Source organism: Lissotriton helveticus, chromosome 8 (assembly GCF_964261635.1).
Source record: "Lissotriton helveticus chromosome 8, aLisHel1.1, whole genome shotgun sequence".
Classification (NCBI taxonomy): Eukaryota; Metazoa; Chordata; class Amphibia; order Caudata; family Salamandridae; genus Lissotriton; species Lissotriton helveticus.
In genome coordinates, this window is record NC_136069.1 from 872716155 (window position 1) to 872728690 (window position 12536).

The following is a 12536-nucleotide window of genomic DNA, read 5'->3' on the forward strand; positions in this document are numbered from 1 at the left end:
CCCTGCTCTTTTCTCTCACTTGCTTTATGATGGGGAGGTGCTCGTTTTTATTGGGGATCCACCGATATCTGATGAAATGTTGGGCCTTGCCGGGTGATTTGTTGTGGGCTGGACGAAGTGAAATATGGACATGTCATCATGACTCTGCTTTTCCTTTGTATTGAAAATATGTCAATGGTATACTATAAAACCAAGAATGTTTGCCTGAAGCTTAAAATTCTGTATAAAAAGAGAAGCCTGACTTTGTAAATTTGAGCAGTCTCCTGAGAATATACTTCCCATGTGTTGTACTTCTAGGACACTTGTTACCTTGGTTGTAGCCAATAAAATCGATCCTTGACTTCACCTAGAAGACTCTGAGTTTCTGTGGTCTGAATCAGGAAAGGACTCGAGGTCTCTAGGTGTACCCTGACACCGCTGGGTTGCCGGTTCTGTACCGGTTCTTAAAAACCCAGTACCTCAGCTGGCGCCCAACGTTTGGGGCGATTCCAGCGGTACCAGCCCAGCCAGAGGTTCGTGAAGAGCTTCGTGTGAAAATTCCGGAGGACGGCCAACCACTTCATCGACCCCTGCATGTCGACGTGGTCCGAAGGTCTTTGCTGCGAGGTTCCCCGCTTCCCGACGGCTACGAAGGACTGCTGCCCTGGCTATCACCCTGATTTGGACCCTTGAAGTTTGGTAGAGCGAAACACTAAGACGAGTCTTCTGGTGACGTCATCGATATCTCAGTTAAGTATAAGTGGAGCGTCTCCCAGTCCTTAGTTGGTCCTTAGTCTTGGGTATCCTTTGGGATAATTTTTGGAACTTGCAAGTGCCAAAGCCGAAGGACTCGTGTATTCACGAGAAATATCGTAATCAATAATCCTTTGAAGTTTGGAGCTAGACTAGAGAGCGAAGATGCCTGGTCTTAGACTTGGAAATTTGTTTTGTCTTGGTTGTAATAATAGGGACTCCCGATTGGAGGACTCATGTCCGGTTCCTCCGGTTGGAACTCCAACTTACGAGTTATATGTGAAACACGGAGTAGGCCCCATCACATACAATGAAGTATGGATCAAATACACCAGAAAAGATGGTGTCTTAAAATGGCCCCAATATGGTAGCTTTGATACCGAAATCTTAGATAACCTCGAAGTTAAACTTTTCAAAAAGAAAGCCCGGCCGGCGATGTTTGACTCTTTTCGCCTATGACGTAAAGAGGCCAAACAAAAGGAAATTAAATTAGAGAAGAAACATAGGAGAGAAAGGGGTATTTCAGTAATGCAAGCTGCTATGCAGTTTAAAGACAATGAAGAAGAACAGATGAGTGAGCAGTTGCACAGGCAACGTAAAATGGCAATAGATAAGTGCTATCCAGTTTTGCCGCCTCTTAAGCAAGATGCAGCGGAAAAACCTTGAAAAAGATCCGTTAATGACGCATTTATTAAGTTCGCCACCCCCCATGCGCAGAATGCTACAGCACCTCCGCAACCCTTAGTTGCACAACCTGTGATTGCATTGCCTCCTGCTCCTCTACAGCAACGACCAGCTGTTCTTCAGCTGGCTCCTGCTCCTTCGGTGCAGCCTCCTCAAGGCCCACCACTTACATCTACTTCACCTATGCTTTCTACGACTTTGCCTAGTGCACCATCTATTTCTCCTAATTCTCCCTCTGCTATTGCCTCTACTTCTGCCTTATCTTACCCTGTTTTTCCACCCGTTCTTCTTTCAGTTTCTCCTTCCGTTCGGCAGAGAATGGCCAACACTGTTACTAACCTTTTCTCACCTCTTTTCGGGTCGCCTACTACGACCCCTAACATGGAACGAAGACAGTTGCGAAGTCAACTGCCTGACTATCGAGAGAGAGATTTACTGAATCGTTTAGCGCATAAATGGGTTATGGACACTGTAAGGTATGATGTAGAGTCTGTCATGGAAGTCTTCCGTCAATGGGAAGCACCGACGCAGAGATATGTTTTTGAACAAATGTGTGTTTTCCTCTGTGAGGATTTGGAAGACAATGATCTGGAATGCAACCCGCAAAAGTTGTGTCGTGTACGGTTCGAGTTTGGAGAGGGCATGATCGTAGGTCCCGATGTCGAGAGAGCGGTTGAGATATTGTTATCATATCCGAGTAAGGGGAGCACTTCTGGATCACAATCTGAGCATGGTGCATCCGGTAGGAAAAAGGCGCGACAATACCCCATGAGAGAAGTTCCCCCACAATGGAGAGAGGGCGACACAACTGCTAACCCACCTATTCTGCCACACTTTCAGCGTGTGTGGGTACATGTCCCATGGAAGCGAGCTGAAGTTTTAGCCCTTAAACAGACATTACCTGATCCCCGTAAAAATCCTGCAGGGTATTACAAAGAGTTGTCACAGACTGCTGGGTCATGTATCATGAATTTAGCCGATATCGATATGTTATTTGGAAATGTTGTTCCACAGCCTTTATGGGGTAAGATTCGTCATACAGATCATGATCAGGAATTAGGTGACTCATGGGCTAATATTACTGCTGCAGATGCCCTACAAATTGGTGGTGCTAAACCTGAGCCTTTAGTAGCAGACCTCCCTGGCAGAATTATTAATTACATGAAAACTATAATGCCTGCCATACCAGTAAATTGGGATAAATTGTCTGCGTGTAAGCAGAAGAAAGATGAGACGGTGTCAGATTTCTTCACCAGGTTTGAAGAAACATTTGTCGACCACAGTGGTCAAGATATGAGCACGGAAGGTGGTCAGCGTTTGTTCGTCGATAAATTCGTGCACAATCTGCTTCCAGAGTTGTGTAAAAAGTTAAAGGATTCAGAAAGTTATTGGGCAGTTTCGTCTTCAGCACAGATATTAGCTACTGCACAATATTACGAAAATAGAGACAAAGACGAGAAAGATAGAGCAGAAAAGAAAACTAAGGAGTTGAAAACTAAGGTTTTGTTACAGCAAGCATATCCGCCACGTGGTGGTGGCAATCAGAATAATAGTGGTGAGAATAACTATCAGAATAATTTTCAGCAGCCTCAACAGTATCAGGGGAACTCGCAAAGGGTCGAGTACACTCAGCCACGTGTCCCTGAAGGCCCCAACCAATGTTCATATTGCAAGGAAGAGGGTCATTTCAAGTATAATTGCCCTATTCTGTTACAGCACGCAAATGGTGCTTCTAGTGTAAGAGGTCGTGGTGTTCAGCAAGCGCCTAGAGGTAGAGGACGCGGAAACGTCCCCCAGAACGCACGTCCCCTTCCACCACAAAATTCTATGAATAGGTTCGATCAGCAGAACAACGCATCTGACAGGACAGCTCAATACTATGTTGATGATTACTATACAGAAGATGAGTATTTGGAAGGTAATGACTGCTAGGACAGCCATAGACAAAGAGAGGGAGTTGTTTCAGTTCCAGTAGATCAGAATGGACCATACGTTGAGGTGATTGCATCAGGTGTGTCAGAAGCTTTTCTGTTGGATACTGGTGCTACAAAGAGTTCTATTATGCACTCCAAACTCCCTGGGGCACCTTTGTCTGGCGAAATGAATGTTTCTGTAGGTTTTTCTGGCGCCCCAGTTAGAAATCCGATTTCTGACCCTTTGTCTCTTTCTGTTGGTCCTCGTGAATTAGAAGCACCCCTTATCCTGACAACAGGTTTTGGTGAAAACTTGTTGGGATTGGATTTGTTAAAAAGGTTGTATGCGACTTTGTACTGTTGTCCTTCAGGAGTACAACTTACTTTAGGTAAGAAAGTGGTTTCTCCAATGTATTTGTCAAGGGATAAACTTCCAGCAGAATTGTCGCTTCTTCCAGATATTCTTTGGGCTGCTGGTCCTAATGATGTAGGTCTTTTAGAAATACCACCATATGTTGTAACATTGAAAGCCAATGTTCAAATGCCACGAATTCCCCAATATAGAATTTCTAGTGAGGGTGAGAGAGCTTTGCTAGCGATCGTTTAAGAGCGAATTGAAAAAGATGTGATTGAAGAGACAAGAGGCAACGTTTGCAATAGTCCTGTCCTGCCTGTTTTAAAAAGAACTAATCCATCTCAGCCACCCGTGTACAGATTTGTGATTGATCTCAGAGAGGTGAATAAAATAGTTGTGCCACAATTCCCAGTTGTCCCCGACATTACTACACTATTGACTATGATTCCAGCTTATGCCACCTGGTTCTCGGTGATTGACTTGAAGAATGCTTTCTTCAGCATCCCGATTGCTGAGGAGAGCAGGGATATTTTTTCCTTCAGTTTAGGAGGACGCAGCTTCCGCTTTAAACGCGCTCCCCAGGGCTACTGTGAAAGTCCATCAATATATAGTCAAGCTCTAAAACACAGCTTGATACGATTGTTTTACCTGAAAGTGCTACTCTTGTACAGTACGTTGATGATTTGCTCATTGCTGCAGATACTAAGGAAATATGTAAGAAAGCCACATTGTCATTGTTGCGTCATTTGTGTGATTTGCATCACAAGGTGTCACTTTCCAAATTACAATACTGTCGACAAGAAGTGACCTACTTAGGTCACCTCTTATCGAAGGAGGGAAGGAAACTGACCCCAGAAAGAATACAGGCAATAGCGAAATTGAGTGTGCCAAGAACACAGAGAGAAGTGCGTGCTTTCTTGGGCATTACATCGTACTGTAAACAGTGGATTCCAAATTTTTCGTTATTAGCCAAACCTTTGGTGGCATTAACGTGTAAAGACACACCCAATCCCGTTCCTTGGTCAGAAGAGTGTCAGAAAGGTTTTTCTGAATTGAGCACAGCATTATGTTCGGCTCCTGTGTTAGGTACCCCCAACTACAGTAAGCCTTTTACATTGTATGTCCATGAGAAGGAAGGTTGTCCATTATCAGCGTTGATTGAACTGTTTGGGGACAAACAACGTCCATGCGCGTATTTTTCATCGACTTTGGATCCGGTAGCTAGAGCATTGCCAAGTTGTTTAAGAGCCACAGCGCCAGCGGCTGTTTCTATTCGACAGTCTGCTGGTCTAGTAATGAATAATACACTAGTCGTGATGGTCCCACATGCAGTAGACACGTTGTTAAATAGAACCAAGACACAGCACTTAACTAGTGCTCGATTGTCAGGTTACGAATTAACATTGTTAGCAAGTCATGTGCACATAAAAAGATGTAACGTGTTAAACCTAGCTACGTTGTTGCCAATTGTAGAGGAATCAGATGTTTCAGAACAGCATGATTGTTTTCTTAGAACAGAGGAAGAGACGAAAGGGAGAGTAGATCTCTACGATACTCCTCTTGCTGAATGTGATGGTACATTGTGGGTGGATGGTTCATGCTTCAAGCTCCCGAATGGTGACACGACTGCAGCATATGCTGTCACGACTTTGCATACAATTGTTGAAGCTGCACGTGTCCCACATAATTCAGCTCAAGCAGCAGAATTGATTGCACTTACAAGAGCATGTGTGTTGTCGAAAGGAATGAAAGTGACTGTCTATACCGACAGTCAGTATGCATTTGGAGTGGCTCACAGTTTTGGACGATTGTGGAAAGAACGTGGGTTCCTGACTTCGCATGGAGCTAAGATTCAGCATGGTCAGTTGGTGAATGAGCTTCTTGAATCACTGACCTTGCCTCTGCAAGTGGCGATTGTGAAATGTAGTGCTCACAAGAAGGTGACTGATGATGTTGGTCGTGGAAATGCATTTGCTGACGAAATCGCGAAAGAAACTGCAAGGAATGTAATGAGCTGAATGTATGTTGCAGGCCCTGCAAGATGGGTTGGTGATGTTGGAATGTGTGAAGACACGATAGAGAGTGTGAAGTCCATTCAAGCTGAGGCCACAGAGAAAGAGTTGAGCACGTGGAGAGAAAGTACGGGTAGAATGGATGCAAATGGCTGCTGGATTGAATTGTCAGAGCATCAGAGATGGTTGTTACCCGATGCGTATGTGCTTGCAGTGGTTACAATGGCTCATGGAATGGCTCCTATCAGCGTGAAAGGGATTTGCAAGTTGTGTAGTATGGCAAAATTCAGAAATTCCCAAGTGTGCAGAGAATGTGGTCAAGAATTGCATGGTGTGTCTGAAACACAATCCTGGTAGGGGAACCCCAACTCCAGCTGGTCATTTAGCACCTCCTACGTATCCGTTCGAGGTTTTGCAGCTAGATTTCATCCACATGGAGAGGTGCAACAATTTAAAATACGTACTCGTTGTTGTTTGTGCCTTCTCAAGATGGGTAGAAGCATATCCCTTAAAAGACAATACTGCCTTATCCACAGCGAAAGCCCTTGTGAAAGAGTTCTTCCCCAGGTTTGGAATGCCTAGAATGGTCTGGAGTGATAATGGAAGTGAATTTGTGGGTCGAGTAATGAAGAGAGTATGTGAAGGGCTAGGTATCCATCAGAAGTTCCACGCTGCAAATCACCCCCAATCAGCTGGATTAGTAGAATGCTACAACGGCACTTTAAAACTTAAATTGGCCAAAATTCAAGCGAGCACAGGTCTTAAATGGCCTGATGCTCTACCCTTAGCACTCCTGTCCACCAGAATGACTGTGCATTCACGAGTGAAACTTAGCCCCTATGAAATTGTTTTTGGCCGCCCGGCCAACATATGGGGAGTGCCACGACCCACTAAATTCAGCGAACTCGAACACCCTGTTTTGCTTGACTACCTGTACGAGTTGACGGCTAAATTGCGTGTTTTGCATCAACAGGTTCACGACACCCTGCCTCCGGTCTCTGAGACTCCAGGACATCGGATCGACCCTGGATCCTGGGTGCTGGTCAAGAACTTCCAGAGAACGAAGAACGACCAGCCCAGGTGGACCGGACCGCACCTCGTCCTTCTTTCCACAAGATCAGCAGTTCGGGTGGAGGGGAAGGCCAACTGGATCCACGGGGTCCATTGTAAAAGGATCCCTTTACCTCTGCCTTATGACCAGTGGGTCCAGAAGGGTGTCGCTGACTCAGAAACTGAAGCTGTGCCACGTTTCCTACCTTTCAGTGATGCACGTGTAAAAGGAACACTAACTGAACAAGAGAGTGACAATATTTTGCAACCAGCAGTATCACCATCAAAGCGGTTGAACACTACAGAGCCTGAACTCTTGTTTCAGGATCAAACAGTACCTGGAAGAAAACGTTACAATTTGAGACCGAGACCTATGGACAAATAAATATATTTCTTTTTCCCTCCAAGTACTATTTTTTTAAGTGCAGCTCTCCCATCTGAGAAAAGTTGCTTATTTTTGTTTTTCGAACCGCCATCCGGGTTCCGCTGCTAGGGCCGCGATTGCTTAAAGTCTTTGGGGTGCAGCTGACGACGTTAGGTCGGCAGTTCTGGTCGGTCTAAGGGAGTTGCCCTGGACTGACAGAAGCATTCCTTAGCAGAATCAACCTCCCGTCGCGGGCAGCACTTTAGAGAGGATGGAGTTTTCCGAGATGGAGAGACCTGCCAAGGAAATGAACTTTAAACACAGGATGTGTAATGTAATGACAAAGAAAAGCTTTTTGATATTGTGCATTTTTATGTTATTCAGTATGATGATATTTTTAATAAGTTATGTTTTGTTCTCTTTTCGAGTAACATTTGCACCCACTTCATCGCCTATACCTCCCCCTTCTACTGTTTCCTCACATTCTTTTCAACCCCTTCCTGAACACGAATCAGCTAGGAGATTAGAGTTTATCAATAACTCCTTTGTTCAGCTCTTGCACCAACACCAACTTGTAATGAACACGACTAACTGTTGGGTGTGTGGTCTTATGCCTCACACAACGGATAAAGGTATCCCTTATCTGGTCCTGCCATTTAGCCACAATGGTTCTGTGTGGGCATACAGAACAATGTTCATATATGCACGTGAAGTCTACCACCTACGCTCTATAAAAGACAATCCTAAGAATAGTGCTCTAGTCAAGGGTATAGTTGACATGATTAAGGATGGTATTTCTTATGAAACTACCCCCGAAGATGAGATACGTGCCTATATAGGATGGAACGTGACCGGACATGGAGCTATTCTAAGTGAGAAACAGCAAGCTAAGATATCTTCCCCGATTTGGATTGTACCCCATCAGGGTCACCTGTGACTGCAAGGTACTGGCAAGAATCCCAGAGCTCAGTTAGGAAAGAGTGTCTGTACTGAAACGTATGTTTTTGGGTCTCAGACTTCCCCTGCGTTTTTAGCAGCTAAGGGTACCTATTTCATCTGCCATGATAGAGCCTATACATGGTTGCCCCCTGACTTTTCGGGCTCATGTTTTGTTTCATTCCTGTTGCCTCCCACCTACACAGCAGCGGCAGATTACCACAAGACAAGGATAGTTAGAGGTGTCTTGAGTAAAGAAGACACTGCAGAACAAGAGTTTGGGGACTTCGCAAAGGGTTTTTTGCCGTTCTGGGGATCCATGGCTAAAAGCAGGAACATAAGGCAATTGACAAGGGTAGTTGAGTCCACCGTAATAGAAACTGCTGGTGCCCTTGGTAACCTGACTGCTGAGCTCCAGTCGGATCGTCTTATGACCCTTCAGAACAGGGTCGCATTAGATGTCATACTTGCAGACCGAGGTGGGGTATGCAGATTGATCCAATCGAGTTGCTGTGTTTTCATCCCAGATAACGCTCCAACAGTGTACCAGGCCATCTCCAAACTACATAAGATTTCCGAATCTATTCATGTGTATAAAGGAGATTAGTCGTTAATGGGATGGTTCTGGGAACTGATATCCGCCTGGGGATGGAAAATTCTGATGGTCATTGGGATGGTCTTAGCCATTCTTTTCCTGTTCTGTCTGTGCGTACAGTGTGCTCCTGCAATATGTGGCCTCTGTGTTACATCATGTGTAAGGAAGCCTGTATCAAGAGACGAACTAAGTACTAGAATGATGTTACAGCAACATCTCAATGACTTTCGGAATATAGATCTGGACTCAGATTAGCATGAGGATAGATTAATTGCCTATGTAAGGGCAAAAGGAGGGTTTGTGGCTCTGAAAATTCTGGACTCGTGTAATAATTCTGGACTCGAGAATAAAACTTCATCGTAACATGACGAATTTAGTATCAAAAGACCGAGAATGACGAGTACACTATGTACAAGCATTTTCAGCATATTCGAGTGACGATTTCACCTCGAAATCGTCATTTTCGTTCTGAACCCTCGGCTTCCATTTTATGTATGGCAGCCATTTTGTGAGTTGCCCTTTACATAGGCTTATAATCCAGCTAAATTCGATTCCAAAAGGACACGTACACCTTAATCGACTTTCCTATGACCTGTGCAAGTTGGAACCATTGCCCCAGGCCGAACCTGTTAGGTCAGTTTCTCTCCCAGTGGCCGAATGAGATAGCATCAAGGCACAACAGGCCATAAACCCATTTCATCGCACACACCCTGCCGAATCTTGCTCACACCTGTCCCTGCTCTTTTCTCTCACTTGCTTTATGATGGGGAGGTGCTCGTTTTTATTGGGGATCCACCGATATCTGATGAAATGTTGGGCCTTGCCGGGTGATTTGTTGTGGGCTGGACGAAGTGAAATATGGACATGTCATCATGACTCTGCTTTTCCTTTGTATTGAAAATATGTCAATGGTATACTATAAAACCAAGAATGTTTGCCTGAAGCTTAAAATTCTGTATAAAAAGAGAAGCCTGACTTTGTAAATTTGAGCAGTCTCCTGAGAATATACTTCCCGTGTGTTGTACTTCTAGGACACTTGTTACCTTGGTTGCAGCCAATAAAATCGATCCTTGACTTCACCTAGAAGACTCTGAGTTTCTGTGCTCTGAATCAGGAAAGGACTCGAGGTCTCTGGGTGTACCCTGACAGCGCTGGGTTGCCGTTTCTGTACCGGTTCTTATAAACCCAGTACCTCACAACTGAACTGTGGGTGCTGGTCTTAACATTTGGTGGTCCAAGTCCTGATCCAAATCTAGTTTATCCTGTCCTGATCCTAATCTGCACCTGCTGGCCTACTGGCAACTGCAACTTTCGGGGTTTCTGTCCTTAACTGACCCATGGCCAGGGTTGGTCTTCGCACCATTCTAGGTAAATATAAATCTGTGTGGGTATCGTCATTACATTTTTTGTGTATCCTTCTCTTTACCTTCCCTAAATCGACAAAAGCTTTGATTGCATATGTTCCTTTTCTTACCCTTCCCTTTTAATGATCAATTTGTCATTTGATTTAATAGCGTGTTCCATTTTCTCACCTTCACTATAGTTATATGCTCAAATTATTTTTCGTGATTGCATATTATGTTCCCTCTTCTTACCCACCTTTTGATAATTGCTTAAAGTTATGTTATTTAGCATGTTCCATTTCTTTACCTACCCTTAGACATATTGTGCAAATCTGTTTGAATAAATAGCGTGTTCCTTGTTCTTACCTTCCCTTTACATTGCTAAATGATTGGCATAATATATCTTTTGCATAGTTATACACTGTTTCTAATCTTGGTTATTGATAGTCTAATTGCTTTTAACCTCTGGATCATGACTTATGAAGAAATTTAGATAAAGATTTTAAAACTTTCCCGAGTCTGTGGTTATTATATGAGTGCATATGTTATTTGCTACCAAATTTAATCTAACTCTCTGATCCAATAGGTTACAGGTACCAGTGACAAGGATTGGTAAGTCAATGGTATAGGACCTAGTAGGTAAAATATCTGGTAGTCAGAGCATAGGTTACCTGACTTATGAAATGTGTAATTGATTATGGGCCCAGGTGAGTATGGTAAATTTGTAGTCGGGTGACCTGCGCGCTCTATCACCTCAGTTCTTATTTTCTGCAATCTAAAAGAATGGAGAAGAGCAGGGGCTTCTGGCTGGATCGCATCTCTGCCGCCGGGCTGTGGGGGGTTGCTGTCTGGCATGCCTTCCTATCCGCCGAGCTTGGAGGGAGACATGCGCAGTTCCTCTTCATGCCGCTGAAGAGTTCAATATTTTCCTTATCGCGGGCCACCCTCCAGAGTTGCTGGGCACATTGGGAGGTGTGGGGTTTCCTGCCGGAGCTAGGTATGTGCTTGCGGGGAGTGTGGTGTGCTTCTGTGTCGAGTTGCCTGGAGAAGTGTGGTTTACTGGTTAGAGCAGGCAGACCCTGAAGCAGAGGTCAGACCCGGGACCAGGGTTCAATTCCCGACGCGGCAGGGTCTTGAGCTCAAATGTCCATGGACTCGATAATTCTCGCTTCGGTGCCTGACCTAATCATGGGTTCACACTCTGCAACTCTGGGCATTAAGCTTGCTTAATCTCCACAACGGCCCCCCTGCGGCGGGATGCCTGGCTTTCACCTTGGGGATGCCCTGTAGGGGCTATCTCACAGGGAAAAGCCAGGACGGGTTCCCAAGGCAAGCGCGGAGATACCCCTTCGGGGGTCGATTCAGGCGCTATATAAGAAACATAATAATAATAATAATAATAATAATATGGCGTTTTGGCAGTCCAGGAAGTCAGGCATGATGATGCCGATCGGCTTTCCAGGAGGTGTTTGGAATCCTTTATCTGGCAGCCGATGGGCGAGTACCACATAGCAGTTTTTGGTGTGTTCTATGCTGTGCTTTTGGTGGGGCTGTACTTGTATAGCGGTGTGCCCCTGTTTATGGTGTTCATCTGCTGGGCTGGGCGTCTCCTGGGTGCTGGCGTTTGACACATAGGTAAACACTCTAGGAAGCGTAAACATGTGGAGCGCTCTTCCTCTTCATATTCTGGGTCTTCTTCTTCTCCTTCTCTGGCGTGGTCCAAGCGCTGCAGGGAGGGGGGTGATGCTAGAATCAAAAGACTTATAGAAGAAACTTTGCAGGAGATTGGCTGGGGTGCATGGCCCAAGAGCTCGGTCCCACTGTCTTCTATCTTCTCATTCCTATCATTCTTAAAGTACTGAGGAGGATTGGATGGAGAGGAGCACAAAAGGAAGCATATTGATAAGGACATGTTACCGGAGCTGCTCAAACATGCAAAGTCAAATAAGGTCTTTCCTGATGATGAAGCACCCAGCACGTCAGGCGGTTCATTGCTGTATCAGTTTCAAAGTGCGGCAGCAGTAGATGTGCCTGTCCCCCCCTACATCCATGAGGTGTTGACGCAGGAATGGAAGGACCCTTATTGGATTATGCTGCCTGTTTCATTGCCAAACTGTATATTCTCCAGGACATGTCAAAAGACTTGCTTGACTCTATTGCAATAGATTATTTTGTTGCTAGTCTAGTGGGCCGAACCACCTTGGCTTATGGAGTCTGTAAATAGGGATCCTGTGGATAAGAAAGTTGATGATTCCTTCAGGAAGGTCAACCCAGGTTCACATCTGGCTCTGTATGCTGGGATTTATGGGACTTATGTTTCTCAATCCCTTGTTTCCAATGTCAAAGCTCTGTATCAGTCCTTGAATGATTACTCTGACTTTTCTTGGCTTTTGGATCATATTGATCGACAAGTGGAGTTTCTTTCGGATGTGTCCTTTGATGTGGTGAGGGCCTCTACTTTTTTCGGGGAAGCCTGTGTGGCGGCTTTCCTCAATCTAGTTTGAAAGGATTGAGAGGCTGATTCCACTCAAAAGGCCTCTGCACTGTGTTTG